Raw genomic sequence first — 23,823 nt, 5'->3', positions numbered from 1 at the left:
AAACTTCCTTTGTTTTCGCTCCCGGTATACCTGCCCCGTATACCGTCCTTCAGTTGGGCAACCTGCCCCGTCAGGCAGCAACTGAGCACCTCAACAATAAACAGTGTATCTACGTTACAAAATCACACACTATACACCTTTTCTGTGCAGAAAATCAAAAGTTCCCAACAATAGTAATAATGTCTCAGAGGCTTTCACAAGTAATTATAATATGCACATATAATAACTATCAAAACGATTGTTTAACCACGTGGCAAATCTACCGGAAGTTCCCATACGCTAAGCAGGAAGTACACATACGCTATGCAATACAATATATCAAAACGCAATACAACAGAAAAAGAAACAGTTTTACTCTTTTGTCCCTAGATTCTAGTTAGCGCACCTTCAGATTATGCAAAACGGACATTCGGTTTCACAAATTCAGGTTTTGAACACATTGCGTTCTTACCCGTATATGACGCGTCTCCACCCTTTGTTGAGGACCCAAAATCCGTTGGTCTTGCGTATCATCCGGCAACGAAACCTCCGCCGCGAGCCCCCAAATTGTTAAAAGCGTTTTGTTGCTATCCAATAACGATTGTCGAATCTCGATTTGTGTTTCCAACGCACAAATATTTATTCTCAAAAAGTAGCAGAATAATTCAAGCAAAATAATAATAAGATAATACGTACAGCCGTTACTTATCGCAGGCGCTCTGGATCCAGCGAACAGTCATTCAATCATGAAGTCTGTGGACAAGAAGCCTGTTCACTGGATGTGAGGCTCATGCTTATATGCAAACAGAAATACAGTAAAACAATGCAGATGATGTGGCTTGCTTCTATTGGTCCAGGTTTAAGGAAGGTCCAGGGGGTTGTAGATCATAGGCTGGTATAATCTAAGGAATCCAACGCAATTCTATGCATAATTTCAGACAAAGACAATCAAGTTTTCTCGATATTAATTGAAATGACTTTATCCAATTAGCTGATTTCGACATTACTCTTGTGGCTTGTCTCCCTAATATCTCAACTGGTCGCTTCCACTAAGGGCTGCCACCTGCAAGGAGGTGCAGCTAAGTCCAAACCGCCTTGTGGCTGATCCCTGGTGAATACCTCCTCCTTGTTAGACTCTGTGCCTTACTGGGAGTTGTATTTAGTCTCCGGCTGGTTCCCGTTCCTTACCATTTCTTCTGTAGAATCGTGATGCAGACTCGTGACACCCATATTCAACTGATAGCCCCCACCTACACTCCACCATTAAATAGCCTACCTCTCACACAATATTAAGATCCTGCCTTCCCTCACATATTATATTAAAATACTGCGGTCACACACACACACGCACACTATATTAAAATACTGCATGCGCACACACACGCACACTATATTAAAATACTGCACGCGCACACACACAAGCACACTATATTAAAAAACTGTGCGCACACACACACACTATATTAAAATACTGCGGACACACACACTATATGAATTTGGCCAAATACACACACACAATATGAATGTGACCACACACACACACACTATATGAACATGGCCAAACACACAACTATATGAACATAGCCAAACACACACACTATATGAACATGGCCAAACACACCCACACTATATGAACATGGCCAAACACACACACACTATATGAACATGGCCAAACACACACACACACACTATATGAACATGGCCAAACACACACACACTATATGAACATGGCCAAACACACACACACACACACACACACACACACACACTATATGAACATGGCCAAATACACACACACTATATGAACATGGCCAAACACACACATATACTATGTGAACATGGCCAAACGCTCACACACACACACACACACTATATGAACTCACTCACTCACTCACTCTGAACATGACCGGCCACACACTTACCTTGTTACCCCCCTGTGCACTACTCGACGAACAGAGTTTCAGTGATGTGCGGCCAATGCACGTAATCACATGGTACACGCACCACGTGGCAGGTGAGGTCCCATGTGACTGCTGCTGCTCAGGTGGGCATGCTGCCGACTGGATCGGCCCAACTCGTCATCGGCCCTTCTGGCATTTGCCAGAAGTGCCAGTTGGCCAGTCAGGCCCTGGGGAAGTGCCAAAACACATAAGAATAATCTTAATAGATATAGGTTGAAAAGCTTCACAACACCCCTCTCACCCAAAAAAAAATTGGTGCAAAAAATTATAATGTAAAAAACACATACGTTAAAATGCACATTACATATGAAAATCGAGATGCACTGCTATGGTGGAACATAAAATATCTTACAAACACAAACTTTTAAATTGTCTATAAAAGAGAAGAGAAAAGATAACTGTCAATACAAATAAAAGTCCACTATAGAAATCCACACCATAAAAAGTCAATCTACACCTCCACCAGTGTTAAATATATAAAAATGTATTTGTTAATACTATTTGAGGGGAGGTGCATCCACACATAAATAACTTTCAGAGGATGAAAATAGATAAAAAAAAGTAGGGAATTGTGTTTGTAGGGGCACTCTTTTATTTTAGGGGCACTTATTTTATTAAAATAAAAGAGTGCCCCTAAAAACACAATTCCCCCTTTTTCTCTATTTTATTTCACTGAGAAATCCACACCAGTAAACTCCACTATAGACTCCTAACTAACTTCAAGTGTGCATGAACCAGTCTTTTATAGTGGATTGTAATAAAATAAGTATATGCAGATGTATGGTCCTCTGTGGTATCAGATGACGAGATCTGATGCTGGGCCTATGCAACGCTGTTTACGGATATCCGTGTTTAATTTTATACTGATTAAAATATGCTTGGGTTTATTTCTGATTGCAATTTATTCTGAGGTGCATTTGCGTAGACATTCTTATTTTACATTTTTGAACAAAAAAATATGATCCTTCATGTCAATAATTAAGAAGGTGTGTGCAACTGTTCATTTAATTATGTTTGTTTCCATCTGAAGTATCCAGAGTCATGCCTGTATCTGTGTTGACTTTGTATATTCCCATGTTTCTGTGGGTTTACTCCAATGTGTCACTTATAGAAGAGTATGCTAGTATATGTTTTGGTGTTGGCTCTGTCTATTGAGTATTGTATTGTGCATGTATATTTATGATTGCGAATTATTAGCCGTTGAATTTGCATCCACATGTATTTTCATTTTACCTAACAGTACTTTCAAACATGGTGCTTGACATCCAAGTCTATATAACATATGTACTGCTCAATTTGCACATTACCTTAGTGGTTAGGCAATAGACTTTACATCAGTGGGCTCATGAGTTCGATTTCTGACCCATTTTGTGGAATATGCCTATATTGCATGCTGGAACTTGTGTGAAGCTATAACACAGACAAGCAGCTGTTCCAAATAAAGTGAATCCAAAGAAATCAAAAACATCCAGAGATAAAAGCAAACAACACCTAAGTCCCCCAAAAAAAGGCAGAAGGCAAAAAATGACAAACAATTTAAAGTCCAACTTTTATTATATTATACATCAATGAATTTACATTGCAAATTATTAACACTGCGCATGTACCATGGATTTAGGGCAAAAATATTTAATCGTATAATTATTGACATTAACAAAAATTAAAAAAGAGAAAAAAGTTTATGAGAGAAGTGTATGCAGGTGTATGTGGTATATAGTTTTTTTTATTATGGGTTTTTGAAGCAAACATTGTTTTTAAAACAGTTTAGTATGGCTTATTTGACACTGCTGGTGTGTGTAATTGTTAATTTTTCACAGTAGCACTTTAACCTGCCAGTGGCACTTGACTTACATGCAATGGTGTATTGTTGAGCTTTTCGTTCTAGTCTATATCATGCACATATTATTTCCATCTACATGTTGGCTTAGAGCAGTGTTGGCTAACCTGTGACACTCCAGGTGTTGTGAAACTACAAGTCCCAGCATGCTTTGCCAATATATAGCAGCTTATTGCTGGAAGTGTATGCTGGGACTTTCACAACACCTGGCCAACACTGGCTTAGAGGTTAGACAATCTTCCTTCCAACAGTGGGGTCATGAGTTTGAATCCTCAGCCATGGCCTTATCTCTTTGGAGTTTGAATATCCTTCCCATTTTTGTGTGGGTTTCCTATGTGTCCCTTAAGGAAGAGTAAGTACGTATGGTTTATGTTCGCACATTTTATTTACATAGTTTAAACAAATTAAGCTGCTATGCCATTCATTTAAACTAGTGTATTACTAGCCATTTATAAAAAAAAATAAGGTATAGGCTATTAGATATTACGCATCAACCACTTCACATTGCAATTTATTACAACTGGGCATCCACCATGGTTGTTTAAAAAAAATAGTACATATAGTTTAATGTTTGACATTAATATAAATTAAAACAAAAACAATTCAGGATGAAGATGTTAAGATGTATGTTGTGCATATTTAGTTGTGAGTGTTTTAAACGAATAATGCTTTTTTTACTCTTTAGTGTTGCTATTCAGTGCCGCTGCTACAGCTTTTTTGGACTTAAACATGAGCCTGAGGTTCCTTAAGTTTAAGCAAGAAGTTAAGAAGAACGCTTAGCATCTCTTCTTATCTATCCGACGGATCTAGAGATAAATGCCTACTCTTTTTAAGTCAGTACGATCTCCGCCCAATCTCCACCCGTTTCCTTCCCTTTCTCAACCCTTTTTTCTTAAGTGGTTGAAGAACTTCTTAAGAGCAGTTAAGAAGGATTTTCATCTTAACTTAAGAAATTCTTAACTTACGCAACAAATTTTCCTCCTTATCTCCCATTTCTGTGGATGCGTAGAGACAATTTTCGTAAGATCCGTAAAAAAAAGCAGATAAAATCGCTACTGAATCAGGCTCTAAATGTTTTATATTTGTGAGAAGACAATCATGTGAGAGAAATGATGCAGAGCTGATTGAAGTTGCTAACACCTCTACCAGCTGCATACCAGCATTAATTCACATGTATGACAAATACAAACCACATCAAAAGCTTTCTTAATTTAACAGTTTATAGTATGTTGCTGTTCTTTATCATGTTATACTAGTTGGTAAAGATGCACAAAGTATCTGTTCATCTAGAACTATAACAGCAGATTAAAAGAATGATATATACTTTATTATTATTATTTTTATTATTAGCATTTTATTTATAACGTACGGAATTACAGTATTCTGCAGAACTGTTGAGGAGATAATGATACAAATACATATTATGTGAAAAAAACAGAAAGTAAAAATGGCCCTGCCTTAATGATCTTATAATCAAAGAAGTGTGTGGAACAGTTGATATATAAGGTAGCAGAATATCAAATGTAGCTGTTGGTGGAGAAAGTGTGTGTGGCTACTCTAAGGCAGAAATATTATGAACTTTGCCAATTTTACCGAATATGCTTGTTAAGTTATTAACTGCTACCTCAAAGGTGGAGGCAAAGAAAGCATTTCTTCCCTGAAAAAATCTCTCTGCTTCTAGTTTTCCCTTGTAGCTAATCTATATATCCAATGTACATAATTAAATCTTTCTTTAGCAATTTAGGCACACAGATGGTTTCAAATCTGCCATTAGTTTGTGAATTGTAATACTCCTATAATCATCCAGAGAAAATAATTGTTACAACTTTAAATGTGTTGATCAATATATGAACTAGTACTTCACAAACACATATGTGAGGCTTATGCAGAACTGGCTGCTTTTGCACCTTAAATTGTGTTCAATAAAAAAGACACAAATGCAGGTATATGTAAAGGTTAAACTGTAGAACTGTCTGAGTTCAAATCAAGAAGACTAAGCTGGGGAACTGTAAGAACATGTCTTTACTGTGTGGTATAAACTGAAAACTGAAGATGGATTCCAGGTATTTCCTGTCAGCCAGCAATTTCTGAATAGCAAGTGGTTGGCAGTGATGTCACTTTTGCCAGTCACACAAAGCATACATCTACAGAAACTATTGGAAGACATTTACAGGTTTGTAACATTACACCAAGCATAAGTCACAATCACTTGCACCCATGTTTATAACCATTTGTTTTGTGTGCAAAGTCTGTATTCATTTTTAGACATCAATAAAATTTAAAAGAAAATGATTTAAACATACACATAAAAGCATAATATATACACGTTATTTAAAGAAAGCACCTATCAGTGTAAGCTGAGCATTCACAAACAGCCAATCACAAGCTATTGCTGGCAAACATCATCATCATGTATTTGTACTTGCCCTTGAGCACCCACAAAAAATACAACTGTCAATATTCAAACCCAGGGCTGCTGCTTCTGTGGACTGTTGCTCTGCTGTCTGAGCCATTTTGGCTGGTGGACAATGCCTTGCCTTCTCTCTGTGTTCTAGATCAGTTTCAATGATTTCCTAATGTTCCAGCATGTTATAGCTCCTCCCCTTGACTTCTTAGAAAAGCCTTGCCTGTTCTTGTCTTACTTGCCAGAATATTGTGCTCTTGCCAGTGAACTAGTTTTTGTTCCTGTTGCTGAATTCTGCGTCCATTATCTACTACTCGTAGACCTCGGCTTATCCTTGACTATGCCTCTTCCTGAGCCCTTTACCTTATTGCCTTACTGTGTTCTGAATCCGGCTACTGTTGACCATTCTTTATTATCTTCTTGTGGTCTGTGTTCCTTACTCATACTTGCCAACTCTCCCGGAATGTCCGGGAGACTCCTGCATTTTGCAAGAGTCTCACAGACTCCCGGGAGAGTGTGGCAATCCTAGTGAAGTAGGCAGAATTAGGTCCCAAACGCTGCGATTCCCGATTAATCGCGGTGTTTGGCCCTGTCCCCGCTGTCAAATGACACGTCATTACGTCACGGGGGCGGGTCCAAAAATTACGCGCTTTGTGGAGCCCAGCCCCCCATCACGCCCACCTCCCCCTGCAGGCTTCCGGAAACCAACTTTCTAAAGTTGGTAAGTATGTCCTTACTGCCACTTGAATCCTATCCTGCCTCCCGACCGTTACAATGGCTTGGACAGGCATAAATGCGTCTGTGTCGCAGTCTGCATCTGTTCATAATTATGGAAACTCACCATTACTATACTTAGCCTTTCACCAAGTGTAAAGCAGGCGTAAGTGCCATAAACATGCATGCAAATGTGTGCGGCCACTTTGCACACGCAGAACAATTTCACACAAGATTAGCTACGCATACTTGCTTACCACTTTCTGTATCAGCTCTTTGTCTTTCATTCTGGAATATATTCCTGCTTGCTCATCCTCATTTGGAGTGGGTGAATGCTGACTTTTTTTTTTCAGGCCAGTTAGATATTAAGTGAGTAATGATGAAAATGTTTTTGTAAGTTCAGAGTTGAGAGAAGATAGACACGTTAAAATATTACCAAATGTCAAGATATGTCAAGTTACAGCTAGTGACCTAAAAGAGTTTTTGCTAGACATTATGACTAGTGACTTAAAAGAGTTGTCACTATACAGGTGTATATTTATGCAACATATTCTAAAATTATCAAAACAGATCATTTATGGAATAATTTTAGCATGGGATAGTGGTGAGAAAATATTATCCAAACATTTAGAATAGAGTTTACTGGTACTTTTCAGTGAAATGCTTCATTAATGTTATTAACATCACCCTTTAAATGTTATAACCAGTGCTGGTGCAATGTTTCTTAGCTCACTAGGCAAATTTTCAAACTCTTGCCCCCTGCATCAAACTGCTGTTCCCCCTACATCACACTGCCCCCTGCATCACACTGCTGCTCACTACATCAGACTGTCCCCCTCTATCAGACTGTCCCCCCTGTATCAGACTGTCTGCCCTGCAGTACAGCCCCCCTATATCACACTGCCCCCCTCCATCACACTGTTCCCCCTCCTTACAATGTCCCTCCTCCTTACAATATCCTCCTGCTTCACACTGCCCCACCTTGCAACATACTGTTCTTCTTCAATCACACTATTCCCCTTCATCACAATGTCCCCCTGCTTCACACTGCCCCCTGCATCACACTTTTCCATCTCCATCACAATGTCCGCCCTCCATCATAATGTCCTCCTGCTTCACACTGCCCCCTCTCCTGCTTTACACTGCCCCCCCCCCCCCACATCACAATGTTCCCCCTCCATCACAATGCTCCCCTACTTACAATGTCCACCCTCATTACAATGTCCCCCTGCTTCACACTGCCCCTACCCCCCCTTCTCCAGAACACCATTCTTTACATACCTGGACTTTTCATCAGACAGCTGTTCCTCACTGCTGGGCTCCTCATTGACACTGTCGGTATGTGATGATGACACAGTGAGGGGGGAGAGGGAGGAGGGAGAATAGAGGTGAGAGGAGGGACAGGGCAGACAGTCCACCCTTCAAGTTGTTGGCAGTTTCAAGTTTCATTTGCGACATGAATTAAATGCAATTGTGTTTACTGGTGTAAAGTCCATTTCTGAGCATGTGCAAAACAATTTTATGCAAGATATGTACACAATGGGACTTATGTCCATAGATGAATAAGGCCCAGGATGTGTAACATAAATTGCTTTGATTTTATGTCAGGGTGCCTAGATGGTCCATCCAGCATTAAAGGTCTTCCTACTATCAGGCTCTTGAGACACACCACAAACTAGAAGTGTCCCAGGGATGCTGTGAGGGACAAAAATCTTAAGAAACATGTGCACCCACCTAATTAAATTATTTTTGTAATCCTAAAATACTACTCAGTTTAGCCTTATATACGACCTAAATTAATCATTAGAGTCAGGGGAAATTACCTATCTTGAATATATGTAGCACATTTGTGTGTTTAAATTTTCTGTACATTAATATAATTAGGTTCAATTGTCATGAGAAATCCTAACTATTCAAAGCTGTCATTTAAAAATGTGTATGTGTTTATTTATTTTTTTTACACTTTTAGTATAATTGGCAAGGGTTTTAATGGTAATGCTCCAATATACTGGGACCACAGGGGTTACACCCTAGGGGCCTCAATCTTGTTAATTACCCTGACCCTCATAGCCAAGGAAAGTTAAGAAGAGCCTTTGAACTTTCAGTGTGCTATTTTTTGCCCGCATCCTCATAAAGACACCATCCATGTGCTGTATAATCCTGCTTAGCATAAATAAATATCAGTTCTTGGATAAGGAAGGCACACTGATACCTGTCTTCCATACCTCAGTGGAATTACCTTAATACTGCCTTACTTCTCCTCCTTGTCTGTGCAAATTTCAGCTACTCTGTACTCTGGAAATTCAACAATGTTTCCCCCCACACCTATGGGCATTGGCAGAAATCTACGTGCATGTGTGCAAATGATGATGCACAGTGGGTCTAAAACTGTATTAGAAATGCATATCAGACATTTGCCCTTCATTAATGACCTCTTCTATCTTTATGAAGTCTGAGCACAAAGCCGGAAAAGGATCCTGGGGTTTATAGATGGAGAGTAAGGACGTGCTCTATCCATTAGGCCAATTAATCGGGTCTTCCAAGTTACCAGTGAATCTGCGGGAGTTGCACCTGAGTGGTGCTAGTAAAAGGCTGTAATGCAGCTCAGTCACTCTCTCACTGTCTGCATCTCAGTCACTCTCTCACAGTCTACAGAGTGAAAGAAAGCAACTGTAAGCAACTGTGCTGAAAACTTGTTTTAATTTTCTCTTTGTTTATTAGTCTGGAGTGACCAGTGTTTAGTTAGAGCCAGACAGCAAGGTGTTTATTTTGGAGTCTTCTTTTGCTCTCTTACTGAATAAAACTGGCTGAGGTCAGTTGCACAAAACTTTTGGACTTGCGTGAAATCTCTTAGCTGCTATAAACATCATCTACCCCAGGAGATGGTAAGGGGCTCCCTACCCAGTCACAATCTACAGTATAAATAAAAGGTATTCCAAACAACAACTTGTAAATATTGGAGTGAAAATCCTAAAAATTACAAAATCTAACACACACATTAACAAGACTTCACAAAAGATATGTAATAAATACATGTGGGTACAACAATATAACACCAAAAACCCAATCATAGCCTAAACAGTGAAATCTTTGTCGAAGTCAGCAAATTGGATAAAGTCATTTCAATTAAAATCGAGCAAATTTGGTTGTCTTTGTCTGAAAAGATGCGTACGGTACGCTACAGCGTAAAAGGGCACGATACAGCGTAAAAGGGCGTACGCATCTGCAACACGTGGCAGCAATAGTATTTAGCCTTTTACATACATTCGCACAAACACGCATACTTGTAAAATAGTACACATTAATGGTAGTTGCAACACATAGTCATTTATGTCGAAATATAGTAGTATTTATGTTATATATTATAAGTTATATGCACATTAGTGAAATATATGGAACAGGTTGAAGGAATCATATCATGTGGGGTATCAAAATAAACCTCTTAACATTTGCTACTGTTTGGTTCATTCTGCGAAGGAAGTGCATACACAAGTTATGAATGATAGGGAATTATGAACTACTTAAGACTAAGGAATCTTGGCGGGAAGAGCAGAGCATACCCCCTGGAGAGATGACCCCCTCCTTTGGATTCCTTAGGATGAACTAGCCAATGATTGACAACCCCTTGGACCTTCCTGAAACCTGGACCAATAGAAGCAAGCTATACCACCTTCATTGTTTTACTGTATTCCTGTGTGCATATAAGCAGCAGCCTCTCATCTAGTGTTCAGACATCTTGTCCCCAGACTTCAGGATTGAATGACTGTACACTGGATCCAGAGCGCCTGCGATAAGTAACGGCTGTACTTATTATCACTTCGCTTGAATATACTATACTACTTTTTGCGAATAAATCTTTGTGCGTTGGAAACACAAATCGAGGTTCGACAATCGTTATTGGTTAGCGACAATACGCACTTAACAATTTGGGGGCTCGTGAGCTTTGGAGGTTTCGTTGCCAGGCAATACGCAAGACCAAACGATTTCGGTTCCGCAACAAAGGGTGGAGACTTGTCATATACGGGTAAGGACGCAATGTGTTCAAAACCTGAATTTTACTCTGTGTTGTGAAACCGAATGTCCGTTTTGCATTGTCTAGGGCACGCTAACTAGAACCTAGGGACAAAAGAGAAAACTGTTTCTTTTTACTGTCATTGTGCGTTTTAACTGTATTACATTGCTTAGCGTATGTGTATTTCCTGCTGTGCGTACGTGAACTTCCGGTAGATTTGCCACGTGGTTAAACAATCGTTTTGATAGTTATTATATGTGTATAGTATAATTTCTTGTGAAAGCCTCTGAGACATTATTACTATTGTTGGGAACTTTTAATTTTCTGCGCAGAAAAGGTGTATAGTGTGTGTTTTTGTAACGTAGATACACTGTTTATTATTCATTGTGCTCAGTTGCTGTCTGACGAGGCGGATTGCCCAACTGAAGGACGGTATACAGGGCAGGTATACCGAATGCAAAAACGTGGTTTTCGCAAAGCGCTACCAAAAGATCGCAAGGTTTGCTAATAATTATTATTGGTAGGCTGTGCGATCTAACCGCACGATAACCGTCAGTGCGAATTGGTGAAGCAGCTAGGAGGAGTTATACTGGAAAGGCAGGTTGATTTTATCAACTTGCGCTCCCAGCGATAATAAACTCAGCAGATTTTGTGGTGAGCCAGGATATCGAGGAGCTGATAGCCCTTGGGGCCCACAGTGATATTTCTGTGTTAGGGGTCCTCGCCGGGTGCGAGCAAAAGCGAGTGGACGCGGCTAATGGAAATACGTCCACCGGGTATTAGAGAACTCTAGCAGTGATTGTAGCAACAGGGTTGAAATTGTTGGGTGGAAAGAACAGAGCATTGCGGTGTGTCTGTGTTCCACATAAAAGGGTATTGTTGGCCGGAAGGAACAGAGCATTGCGGTGTGTCTGTGTTCCGTGTAGATTGGTGTTGTTCAACATGGGTGCTAAGCATACGCTAGAGATGGCCAGTGTACTGCCTAAGGAAGGGCCTATTGGTTCAGCGAGATTTCTCATGTGTAAGAAATATGGTGCATACGCAACTGCGTATTGCGACACGTGGTTCAAGATGACCAAAGATTGTGATAGGCCTTTCCCAACAATAGGGAGTTTTAATGCAGAGGTACTAAATACTGTAAAAGATAAAGTATGGTTGAGTAAGTCAACGAAAAAGAGAAATAGACATAATGATTGTTTAAAGTTGTGGCAAATGGAAGGTAACACGTGGCAGAGCAGCGAATGCACAGCGGAAGTAGGCGTGGCGAAAAGCGCGCGCAGGGCGGAAGTAGCCGTTGAGAAGCGTGGCGAACTCAGCGCAAGCGCGCCCCCGCCACCTTGAAAAAAGAGAAATTGCTAAGTTGTATCCTGTTTTAAGCCAGTTTAAAACAAGTGTATCAGAAGATGAAGATGAACCCACTGTGATTTCAGCCATTGCTCATGCTGTTAATATGCTAGAGGTTCAGCGTAAGTATGGGAAAGGAGCAATGGCTGAGATAGGTGAGAGTAGTGTGATCACTAGGAGTGATAGCGTTCTAAATCTTGAAACAGCAGATCCGGTAGTGACTTCTGGAGCCAGTGAACCAGTGGGTGCGTACCCAGTCTGCACAATATCAGTTCCCAATGGGAAACCAGATAAGGATGGTGTAGTTCCTTTAAGAAATGTTACAATGCATTGTCCTTGGACTAGATCAGAGTTACGTTCCATTATGACTGAATTCCCACATCCTAGTAAAAAGTTGGCTAAGTGTCAGAAGTTTGTTAAAGACTTAGGAAATGCCCACGAACCAACCAATAAGGATTGGCGTGTAGTGTTGAGGGCGTGTCTTCCTCCCCATACTGACATACAAAAATTTATTAAAGATTGTTTGTTGGACGAAGATGACACCTTGACTGATGAGATTAACCAAGAAAATATAGAACAAATTGTCAAACACTTAGCCATCTATTTTCCAGTAGTAGTAAATTGGAGTAAGATTTTCACCATAAAACAAAAGGATAGTGAAACAGCCTCAGATTACTTTGCTAGAGCTATAGCAGCGATAACACGGTTCACTGGGATATCCAACATAGGTGAGGACCCACATCACAGAGAGGTAGCTGTAGGAGTATTAATGGATGGCCTTAGAGAAAATTTAAAGACGAGAGTACAAACTACATTACCTAATTGGAGAGGCATCACAGTAGATTCTCTTAGGGAGTCTGCTGTGGAGCATGACAAAAACCTTTTTAGAAAAAAGGAAGAGAAAAGTGATAGTTTAATGACGGTAAGTATACAGGCTCTAGAGGGGATGCATACACGACCACCGGCATAAAACCCATATAACAAGAAACCTAAAGTGATCAGGTGTTTCAACTGTAATGAGGAAGGACATTACATGAGAGATTGTAAAAAGGAAAGATTCAATGCACAGAGGGGTGGGTCACGTAGATATCCTCCAAGGAGGAATTCACATGGATTAGAAGACTCACATCTACCCACGCATATTACAGCAGCAAATGCTGCGCGGGAAAATGATAGTCAGCGCTAGGGGTCAGGTCATACCTGTAGTCTACAGCCAGTGAGGTTAACTGAGAGTCAGATAGAAGAACCAACAATGATAGTTGACATAGCTGGTAGGAAGCAAACCTTTCTTGTAGTTACAGGGGCGGCCCGATCTGTAATAACCTCTCCTTTCAATCTACAGGTGACCAGTAAAACTATTCCAGCCATGGGGGTAATGGGAAAAGTGTTGCATTATCCACTAACTAAACCTGCTGAAGTTACCATCGGGCCCCTGCATACCAAGCATTCGTTTCTCTTGGCTGCGGCGGCTCCTACTAACTTGCTGGGAAGAGACTTGTTATGTAAAATGGGATGTGTCATATACTGTACTTCTGATGGTGTGTTCTTAGATATACCAGAGAAGGTCGCACATGAGGTACAGGATATATTTGACACCCCTCAAAGGTTAATGTTGCACTCTACCGTTATAGAACAGAGTCCATCTCAAGTAAAGGGGATGTTGCTGGAAATACCAGGTTCACTATGGACCAGAGATGGACAGGACACTGGACTGATGGCAAACGTAGCCCCTGTCATGGTCAATCTAAAAAGTGGTAGGATAGCTCCAAAAATCCCACAGTATCCATTAAAACCAGAGGTGGAACTAGGGGTATATCCTGTTATTGAGAGGCTGTTACAACAAGTGATTTTAATTCGTACAGCCAGTACAGCAAATAGTCCCATTTTCCCTGTGAAGAAGAATGGGGGAAGGGGCTATAGATTAGTCCAGGACTTAAGGGGAATTAATAAAGTTGTTGAGAGCCAATTCCCCATAGTGCCGAATCCAGCTGTCATCCTCATGCAGATTCCACCATCTGCTAGTCACTTCACTGTCATTGATCTATGTTCTGCTTTCTTCTCAGTCCCTCGTCACCCTGACTGCCAATACCTTTTTGCATTCTCCTACCGGGGAGTGCAATACACATGGACCAGACTTCCCCAGGGGTTCATTGACTGGCCCAGTATTTTCTCCCAAGCCTTACATGACTGTTTGCAATCCTTTCAACCCCACAATGGGTCTGTTCTAATTCAATATGTGGACGATTTGTTGCTGTGCTCTGATTCTTTTATGTCATATTTACATGATACTAAATTGTTGTTGCTCCATCTCTCACAAACAGGGCACGAGGTGGCAACGGACAAATTACAGCCATGTCAGACTAAGGTCAAATAATTAGGACACTGCCTCACTAAGGGGCTAAGACACCTGACAACCGACAGGATTGAGGCCATACAACACATGACTCTGCCGCAGAGCCAGAAGCAGATTCGTACTTTCCTGGGGATGTGTGGATACTGTAGATCCTGGATCCCAGGTTTTTCTATTCTGGCATTACCATTGCAGGAGCTAGTCTCTTCCTCAAAACCAGAACGTGTCGTACACACAGAAGAGTCAGAGCAGCGTTCTTTAATCTTAAAGATAGTCTGACTAGAGCACCTGCATTGGGAATACCTGATTATGAAAAGCCTTTTGAGCTATACTGTATGGAAGCTGATGGTTGTGCAGCAGGTGTCCTCGCACAGAAACATGGTGACGCTAGCAGACCGATAGCATACTACAGTGCACAATTGGACAATGTGGCAAGATCACTGCCAACATGTCTCAGAAGTGTAACAGCAACTGCTCTTCTGGTAAGTAAGAGGGAGGACATAGTATTAGGACATAATTCAACTGTCTATACACCCCATGCTGTATAAGCTCTGTTAAACTCAGCGCAAAACAGACATGTTTCTTCAGCTAGATTCACAAAGTGGGAACTATCTTTGATGGCACCCTCAAACATCACCATCAAACGATGTAGCACCTTAAATTCAGCTACATACCTTCCATATGTGTCTCTAGAGACACAAAGGGTGGGAGGTGAGGAGACCCTGGTTGATGATGAGTTAGGCAAGAATACTGACACACATGACTGTATGGAACACCTGAATCAGACCTTTACTGCAAGGCCCGACATACGTGACACCCCCTTAGAAAATGTAGATTTTACGTTTTATACAGATGGGAGTTGTCATAGACAGACAGAGATGGGAGAGCTATGTACTGGTTACGCTGTTGTAGATGAGCAGGATGTGGTAGAAGCTTCACCCCTTGGTCCACCTCACTCAGCCCAGGTGGCGGAACTAGTAGCATTAGGGAGAGTGTGTGAGTTGGCAGAGGGTAAATTAGCCAATATATATACTGACTCTAGGTACGCCTTCGGGGTAGTGCACGATTTTGGGGCCCTTTGGCGTCTTAGAAACTTTACGACAGCAGCAGGTACGCCAGTGGCACACTCACAACACATAAAAGGACTTCTGACAGCGATACAGTTACCCAGAACAGTAGCCGTCATAAAGTGCAAAGCCCATACCTTTGAAGAAGACCCAGTGTCATTGCGCAACAACAGGGCAGACGAAGCTGCTAAATGGGCAGCAGGGCAACCTATGACTGTATCGACCGAGACTATGATGGTTTTTCAGACATTAGACATGCAGAAATTAGTTGAAATGCAAGATTTGTGTTCCCTGCAGGAAAAGGCGGTCTGGAAGGCAAAGAGATGTGGTCAAGAGTCCTCAGGACTCTGGAGGGATGGACAAGGTAAGCCTGTAGCTCCCCGAACATACTATCCAAGCCTGGCTGAAGCAGCACACGGTCTGACTCACCTGGGTAAAGAAGGTATGTGCAAACTGGTAAGAGCATACTGGTGTGCATGACAATGATTAGATATAAAATTATTGATCATGTTTTAGTTTTATCAAGAGGAGCAGACAAGGACAATAAGCTACATCTTTCTTTTTTAGCTATTGCAACTTGAATCTACTTGGATACACAGATTAAATAAAGTGGCTCCATAAGACCTTAATGAAAATCTTCCTTTATATTGCTTTTTATAGATTAAATATTGAGGAGTATTTATGTTCTCTCAGTGACATCTAGGGCTCTTTAGGTTAGAGCTTGTGATGTCTCCCATGGACATGTGTTCCTTTATTTTTTGTATATTTTTTGTACTTTTTTCTATATTGTTAATTCTTTTATACATGGTGATATTCTTTATAAGTTTTCGCTTGTTATATATAGCTTGAGCATTATTATTAATAATGTTTGATACCCATTTATAAAAAAAACAACATTATGAGGAATGTTTATCTGATATGGGTTACATACATTTTGACATAGGTATAGTTGTTAGATTAGGCTGTGATGCTTTTATTCTGTAGTATACTACTAAATAGAATTAGCCAGTTATAGTAGATTTTGTTTTGCTCAGAAAGTGCTTTTATGGTTGCAAAGAGAGATTCTGAGTGGTTTCTATATATCTACGTACAATGTACACATAATGACATTTTGGGTTAATTTTATAGTTATAGTCTATAGATTTTGTGTACTAATTCATTAACTTCCTGATATTGAGTAAGTTGTTATTTCAGGTCCTTTGATATGCTTCCACACTATTATATCAGTAATGTAATATTTTTGGTACAACCAGTATTGCCAATTTTCCAATTCTATATTTTATACTAGCCATATCACCCTGAACAAGCCCAAGATTGTTAGATCTTAGAAGTTAAGCAGGATTGGGACTGGTTAGTATTTGGATGGGAGCCACCAGGTGTTCTAGGCTTAATGTGTAGTTTTTATTGTTACATATTGCTAATAAAACTGTATGTAGATGTTAAATGTTTGTTTACACTTTGGTTGCATTACTGTTTTTAATCTTTAAATGTATGCTCAATATTTATTAATAAGTATATGTTTTGGATTGTTACAGCAATGGCATTAGAATGTCTACATGTTGCACGCTACATCACCCTGTTTTTTTAATTTATGACATGATAGTGTGGGAATGTTCTCTTCAGGTAACACAAGTTGGAAGTGTTACACAGCCACAAGCTGCACAAATCTTCGCATATATATCATAGCAGGTGTAAGACATGTTACAGATGAGCGGTTCAGATTCTATCCAATCAGACGGATCTGAGGTGTGGGGATCTGAAGAGAACCACAACCCGCATTGTTTTTGCGCGCCATTTTCGAATCTCAAAGTGAGGCAAAACGTAATTTCCAATAAAATGTTGGATCTTGCGAGTTTAGTATCAATATCTTTGTATTATATCTGTCCCTCCTGTTCTCATCTGCCATTTTAGAAGAGCTAGTATGTATGGAGGAACATAGCTGCAGTGCTCTGTTCTGTGTGTAGAGAGGGTTAGGCAGGGTGAAGTAGGCAATTAAGGTAGCAGGCAAGCTGTCATTTTACTGTAGTTTATTTATGTACAGATCAGTCTGCTAGAATTGTGTGCTGCTGATCAATAGGGTGTCAGAGAGATTAGACTGAGTAGTGGCTACTGGTTTTTATTATTAATAATGTAGTATTAGTTTTATATGCTAATAGTATACCATTATATATATACTGGTATAGACATCTGAACTAGTAATTATGTTCCTCATGACGAATGATGATTCAGAATACTTTCATAGCCTTCAGGGTAAAAGCAAATGTGGAGGTATTGCAAGGGTAATCCTAATTAGCATCACAGGTGTACGAGACAAAGACTCATTCACCAATTTTCTTCACATATGCACATATCAGTATTTAGGAATACATAATCCATACTAATCACATTACATCAAAACAATAAAAAATGCAAACAAGCATGATATTAAAACAATTATTATAAAAACAACATAAACAAACTTTTGTAAATCAATTTTTTTATAAAAAAGGTGTCACTTCACAATCTTCATTTAACCCCCACAGAACAAATGTGTTCAGAGTATAGATCCAATTAGTTTCTCTCTGGGCCAGTTTTAAAATTTAAATCTCTTATATTCACCTCAATATGTTATATTGCCTTAAATTGTACAGTTTCAGGATTAGCACTATGACAAGAAAGAAAATGTCTTGGAACACTGTGACTTTCGATCTTATGTCTAATATTACCCTGTATAGTCTACTGTTAGTACTGTGTGCGGCGCTATGGATACCTTGTGGCGCCTACCAAATAAATAATAATAATAATAATAATAATAATAATAATATACATGTATATATATATGTATATATATATATATATATATATATATATATATATATATATACATATGTATATATATATATATATATATATATACACGGATATAGATATATATATATATATATATATATATTTATTTATACATCAGGAGTAATACTTTGCAACCCACTTTATACTCTTTTCTATAAGCTGAGCCACTATTTCCTAGTGGACTTTACCCAACAGATGATTTCACTTGGTTAAGGTTATTTACCTTTCATAAATTTACTTATATATCCTTTTCAATGTCCTTCAACTGCCTAATGATGATTTTTCACTGATGCACTGCCTTGCTAAGAAGAGACCTATGTCAACTGTTTTAGATAACGTAATTTTAGTTCCAGACATGCCTTACCTTACTGATATCTTTTAGATAGAATTCATAAACACAGAGAAAATCAAATGGAAATGGCAAAATGGCCACATTGCAGTTCAGTTGCAGATTCGGAGACTCTGTGCACCTGAATTTTCAAAAATGAGTCTAGATTCCCGTTGGAGCACAAAAGGTTTGTGGAAAGCAATAGGTGTAATTAGAGATAATCAGAATTATTTTTTTTGGTGCAAGATTACTGTAATCAGATAAAGGTATGGAGAGAGCATCCTTGCAGGGGCATACCTAGCCATACCCAGGTTAGAGCTGGGTCACATTAGGTCTTTATTTTTAATGAGACACACACACACGGCAATCTGTAGTAAAAATAAATAAATATGTAAATAATTTTAAAAAATGAGAAGCAAATACTCAAAACAGCCCCAGAGCTAGCCTTAGCTGATATCCTCTACAGCAGGGAGCTGACAAAATCAGATAATAATAATAATAATAATAATAATAATAATAATAATAATAATAATAATAATAATAATAAATTTAACAATATAATTTTTTATCATTTACCGTGTTTAATTTTACATTTCTCCTCTTGAAAATAATTTAGTTTTTTTGCGAGAAACCAATTAACAGCAAGCTCCTGCAACTCTCCAATAGCAGTCTTGCTTTATTCATATTCTGAATACCTGCAGTGTGAAAACATTGACAGGTGATAATGTACAAACTGGAGAACTCAATCTACCTCTCTGTTCAAACACTGAACCATACTAATGAAAAAAAATCACTTGTCAACTTATTGTAAGGAAATGCTGAGTTTCTATTTGTAATGTCGTGAGTATCCATTTCTTTTTACCAAATCAATGCTAATAAAGTCAGCTTTAACACACTACTCAGAATATGACTTATTTTCTATAATGTTTAGAATTACATTTTGCATTATGTTTTGATTTTAAACTTATTGTTTAACAAATGATATAACATGCTTTTTTTACATAAATATAACTGTCAACATTATATACATGACATAATATTTTAGTAACTGTGTTTAATGGTGTTTTGCATAACCTGAACACAAAAGTCCTTTTTCATGCAGAGCAGTACACATTCCCAAAGTCAAGGAGGTACGGCTCTTTTCTTTGGGGACATGGTCATGGCAAATTTGGGGCATCTCAGAATGGATCAGGGCACAGCTTAGGGAGATCATGTTTGCGGAAAACTTTGTGTTGTGTTATTCAAGAATATTGGAGGGTATGGCATTGTTTGTAAATGTTAAAAGGATAGCAAGAGAAATATTAGAGCCAAAGACACTTAAACACAATATGGTCTTTGGTTTCTCTAGATAGGTTTCCACACTTGGACATTTGACCTCGTTTGCTGCACAAAATCCAGAGGACATGTAACACAAAAAAGACTTAGTATTGTGAGGGTTTGCAAAATAAAAATGATATATCCATATAAGTAATCATTATGTTATAGCTTTAAAAGAAATTAGTAGGTATTGTAGTCAGAATGAGAAAAGACAAAGATTGAAGTTTTGAAAAATGTTGCAAAAGATGTTCTCAGAGAATATGGACAAGCCAAGGACGCACAGCTGAATGTTTTATGAAAAGTAACATTTAGACTGGTGGGAAAATGCTTGAGAAGATAAAAACATAAGAAGGATTTGTTTAAAACTTACAAATTGCAGAATACGCATAATGTATCATTAGCTTATTGTATTCATAATTTACTGTTTTCTAATTGGTTGTTACGCTACTATACCTCTAAAACTTCTAATTGGTTGTTACACTACTATACCCCTAAAAACTGTTATGTATAATTATATGATTTATTTCTGGAGTAAAGCAGTTTCAGTTTGGAAACCAGACACATGTGTGGTCTCATTCTGTGCTCCGATCGATCGTTACTATAGATATTTGATATACTGCTGACTGACTTATTCAATTACAGGTGGTTATTCTGTTAACATAGGTAAAGAACCCCAACAGTATCAATACCTCACTTTTCTTACCTGTTTTATTTTATTATCTTACTCTTACCTTTCTTTTTCCTCTTCTATTCCTTTAGCCTTCATCCTTCTCAGCTTTTTGCCCACCTACTCTCTTTTCCAACTTTCTCCCTTCTGTTCAAATCACCATTGTCCAGTGAGATTACCAATTTACCTCCCCCCTCCACTTCCATATCCCCTTGACCACCTTCATCCATCCCTTTGTGCCTCTGTTTTTTAATACCACTGTGATGATACCAGGATGTTAGGGTAGGAACCCAGAAGAAAGTCCTGGTATCTAGTGATTCAGGGTCACACAGGCAAAGAAAAGGTGTGGATAAAACTCTATCTTTATTACAGCTAACTGCAAACAATAGCTTATATATATCAAACAATAATTTAAACAACACCCAGTGTTCACCAAACCTCAACCATCACCCAGTAAAACACAGTGTTCAATAACCCCAAATTGTTTATAGCAAAAATTGGTTTTCTTTACCAATCCAAGTTATAGGGGAATGATGATGTCTGTGATTAATAGAATAAGCCAGGCAGAGCAAACAGGTCTGCAAATCCAGGAAAAGCTTGTAATCCAATAGCCACAATACTCCCAGGCAAAATCCTCTCCTGCAGGCCTTCTTAAAGGGACAGCATTTCCACTGTGGGAAATCCCACCCTGCAGGGTTATTCACAGGTCACAGATGCTGAGAGTGCCTGGGAGGTATGAGTGGAATGAAGATGGGAGTGGAGAGCTGCCATCCCCTCATGGCTTTCCCTCCTGCTGTTTTGGAGACTAACAGTCTGACACAGTTCCAGGGAGAACAATAGCTGTTTCAACCAGTTGCTGATTGACTTAATCCTGGTTAAGTAAGAGAGCCTCCCTGTTTTAGCCCCTTACAGTCATTTGTGATGTCAGAGGGGCTCCAGCAGCAGCAAGTAACACCCCCAAGGTTCAAAAGCTCCAAGATGGAGGGCCATCACACACCAAAGCCCCCTGCCCTTCGCTGTTCTCACTTATGTCGCGCCTTTTTAAACCACACATGAGTACTTTAATTATGAGTAGCTTCCATGATATAATTTTTATTTCCATATCCTGTTTTCGCCCCCTCCTGCTTTCTAGACCTATCACACACACACATATATATATATATATATATATATATATATATATATATATATAGTGAGAAGTGTGCAAATAGGTGGCTCCTCATACAGGTTTCAGCTGAACCACTTTGACATTTATTTACTTGTCAGGATGGATGAACAGTCTTGGCAGTGCCTTCAGCGATCAAATCAAACATATTCACAGATATAAAAACAGTCCCAAACCCCTAAATGGTGACTATCACAGTTAGATCCCTAACTGGTCACTGGCCACCTGTCTCCCACACAAATCACAAACCCAGCTTTTGAATCTTCCTGTCAGGCATTGCTCTGGCTGATTTCTTTTTTTTTAAACATAATTTTTATTGGAAGTTTTTTCAAGTTTTAACAGCATTTAGGTTAGGACATAAATCGCTCAATCAGTATACAAAGTTATTAAGAACTTTTGTTATAATAATATAAGACATCAACATTAGAAATGGAGGAAGGAGGGGCAATGTACAAGAAAAGGGAAAGAGAAGAGGGGGAAAATTAGATTTGGGAAAAAAGGATGAAGGCAAGTAACGAGGCAAGAGGGAGAAGAAATGGAGAGGGAGGGAAGGGAGGAGATAAAGGAGGAAGGGATCTCAACCCGGTGCCTTAACGAGTCTCAGATATTTAGTATGAAATATGGTATTAAACTTATGTCAGAATCTACCTCAAAAAGGTGTTTCATTGCTCTGCTCCGCCAGAAGTAAGCCAATGTTGCCAGGAATTTTGGAATTTGATAGGTTGGTCATTAAGTATACTCGTAATATGTTCGCAGCGGTAAGTCTGCCAAACCCTATTGATTATTTCAGGCAGCGTAGGGGATTCCAAACGCTTCCAACTTGCAGCAATCGCGCACTTGGCAGCATTGAGAATATGGCTCACTAGTGCTGTTTCATGCCTATCTGAGTCAGGAATTGGTCTGTGTAGGAGTGAATAGGCAGGGCAGGGAGGAATTTGTATTGCGGTAACTCTATGGATAAATTTATGCACCTTTTGCCAGAATCTGACCATCTTGGGACAAGACCACCAAATGTGCAAAAAAGAGTCTTCTTGTCCACAGGCTCTCCAACAAGAGTTGGAAGCATCTGGAAATATAGCTCTTAGGCGACTGGGAACCAGATACCACCTGTAGAGTAACTTATGCGCATTCTCCTTGGTCCACACACAAATAGAGCATTTAGTGATTCGAGTCCTGATTTCAGCCCAATCATCATCTTCCAGTTCTGTTCCTAAGTCTTCTTCCCATTTTAACTCATAACGACTCTTGATAGGTTGATGAAATGCCACCAGAAGACTGTAGAATGTAGAGATTAAGCCAGTTGGAGGAGATCTATTTTTACAAAATGTTTCTAAAGGCGTAAATTGATAAAAGTTTTTAAACGCTATAAGAGAGCGAAACAGATGTCTTAACTGAAGATATTGATAAAAGCGTTTATGGGGAATGGCATATATCCGCTGCAGGTCTGCAAATTCAGGAAAAAATTGCATGGGTGCTATATCTGTCAGGAACCAGAGCCCGCGACTAAACCAGTGCTGAGAGAAGGACTGTTGTTGCCCAGGGGGGAAGGCTGGGTTATTCCACAGCGGAAGCATAATTTCAGGATTAGCTATCAAATGAAAAGCGCGAGTACTGTAGTCCCAAATCTGGAGTGAGAAACGAGTAGACGAAGGAAGCGATAGAAGTGGTGGACAGGGTTTGATTGAGATCCATAAAAGAGTGTAAGGCGAGAGCAGTTGGATGAATTTAGCCTCTATATCAACCCATAATCTTGTACCCGGCGGGGAGTGAAATAAAACTAATTGGGTCAAGTGCATAGCAATGTACTATTTGGAGATGTTTGGGAGACCTAGTCCTCCCTCCGAGGTTT

The sequence above is a fragment of the Mixophyes fleayi genome, chromosome 5 (genome assembly GCF_038048845.1).
Source record: "Mixophyes fleayi isolate aMixFle1 chromosome 5, aMixFle1.hap1, whole genome shotgun sequence".
NCBI lineage: Eukaryota > Metazoa > Chordata > Amphibia > Anura > Limnodynastidae > Mixophyes > Mixophyes fleayi.
This window is presented reverse-complemented; position numbering follows the sequence as displayed.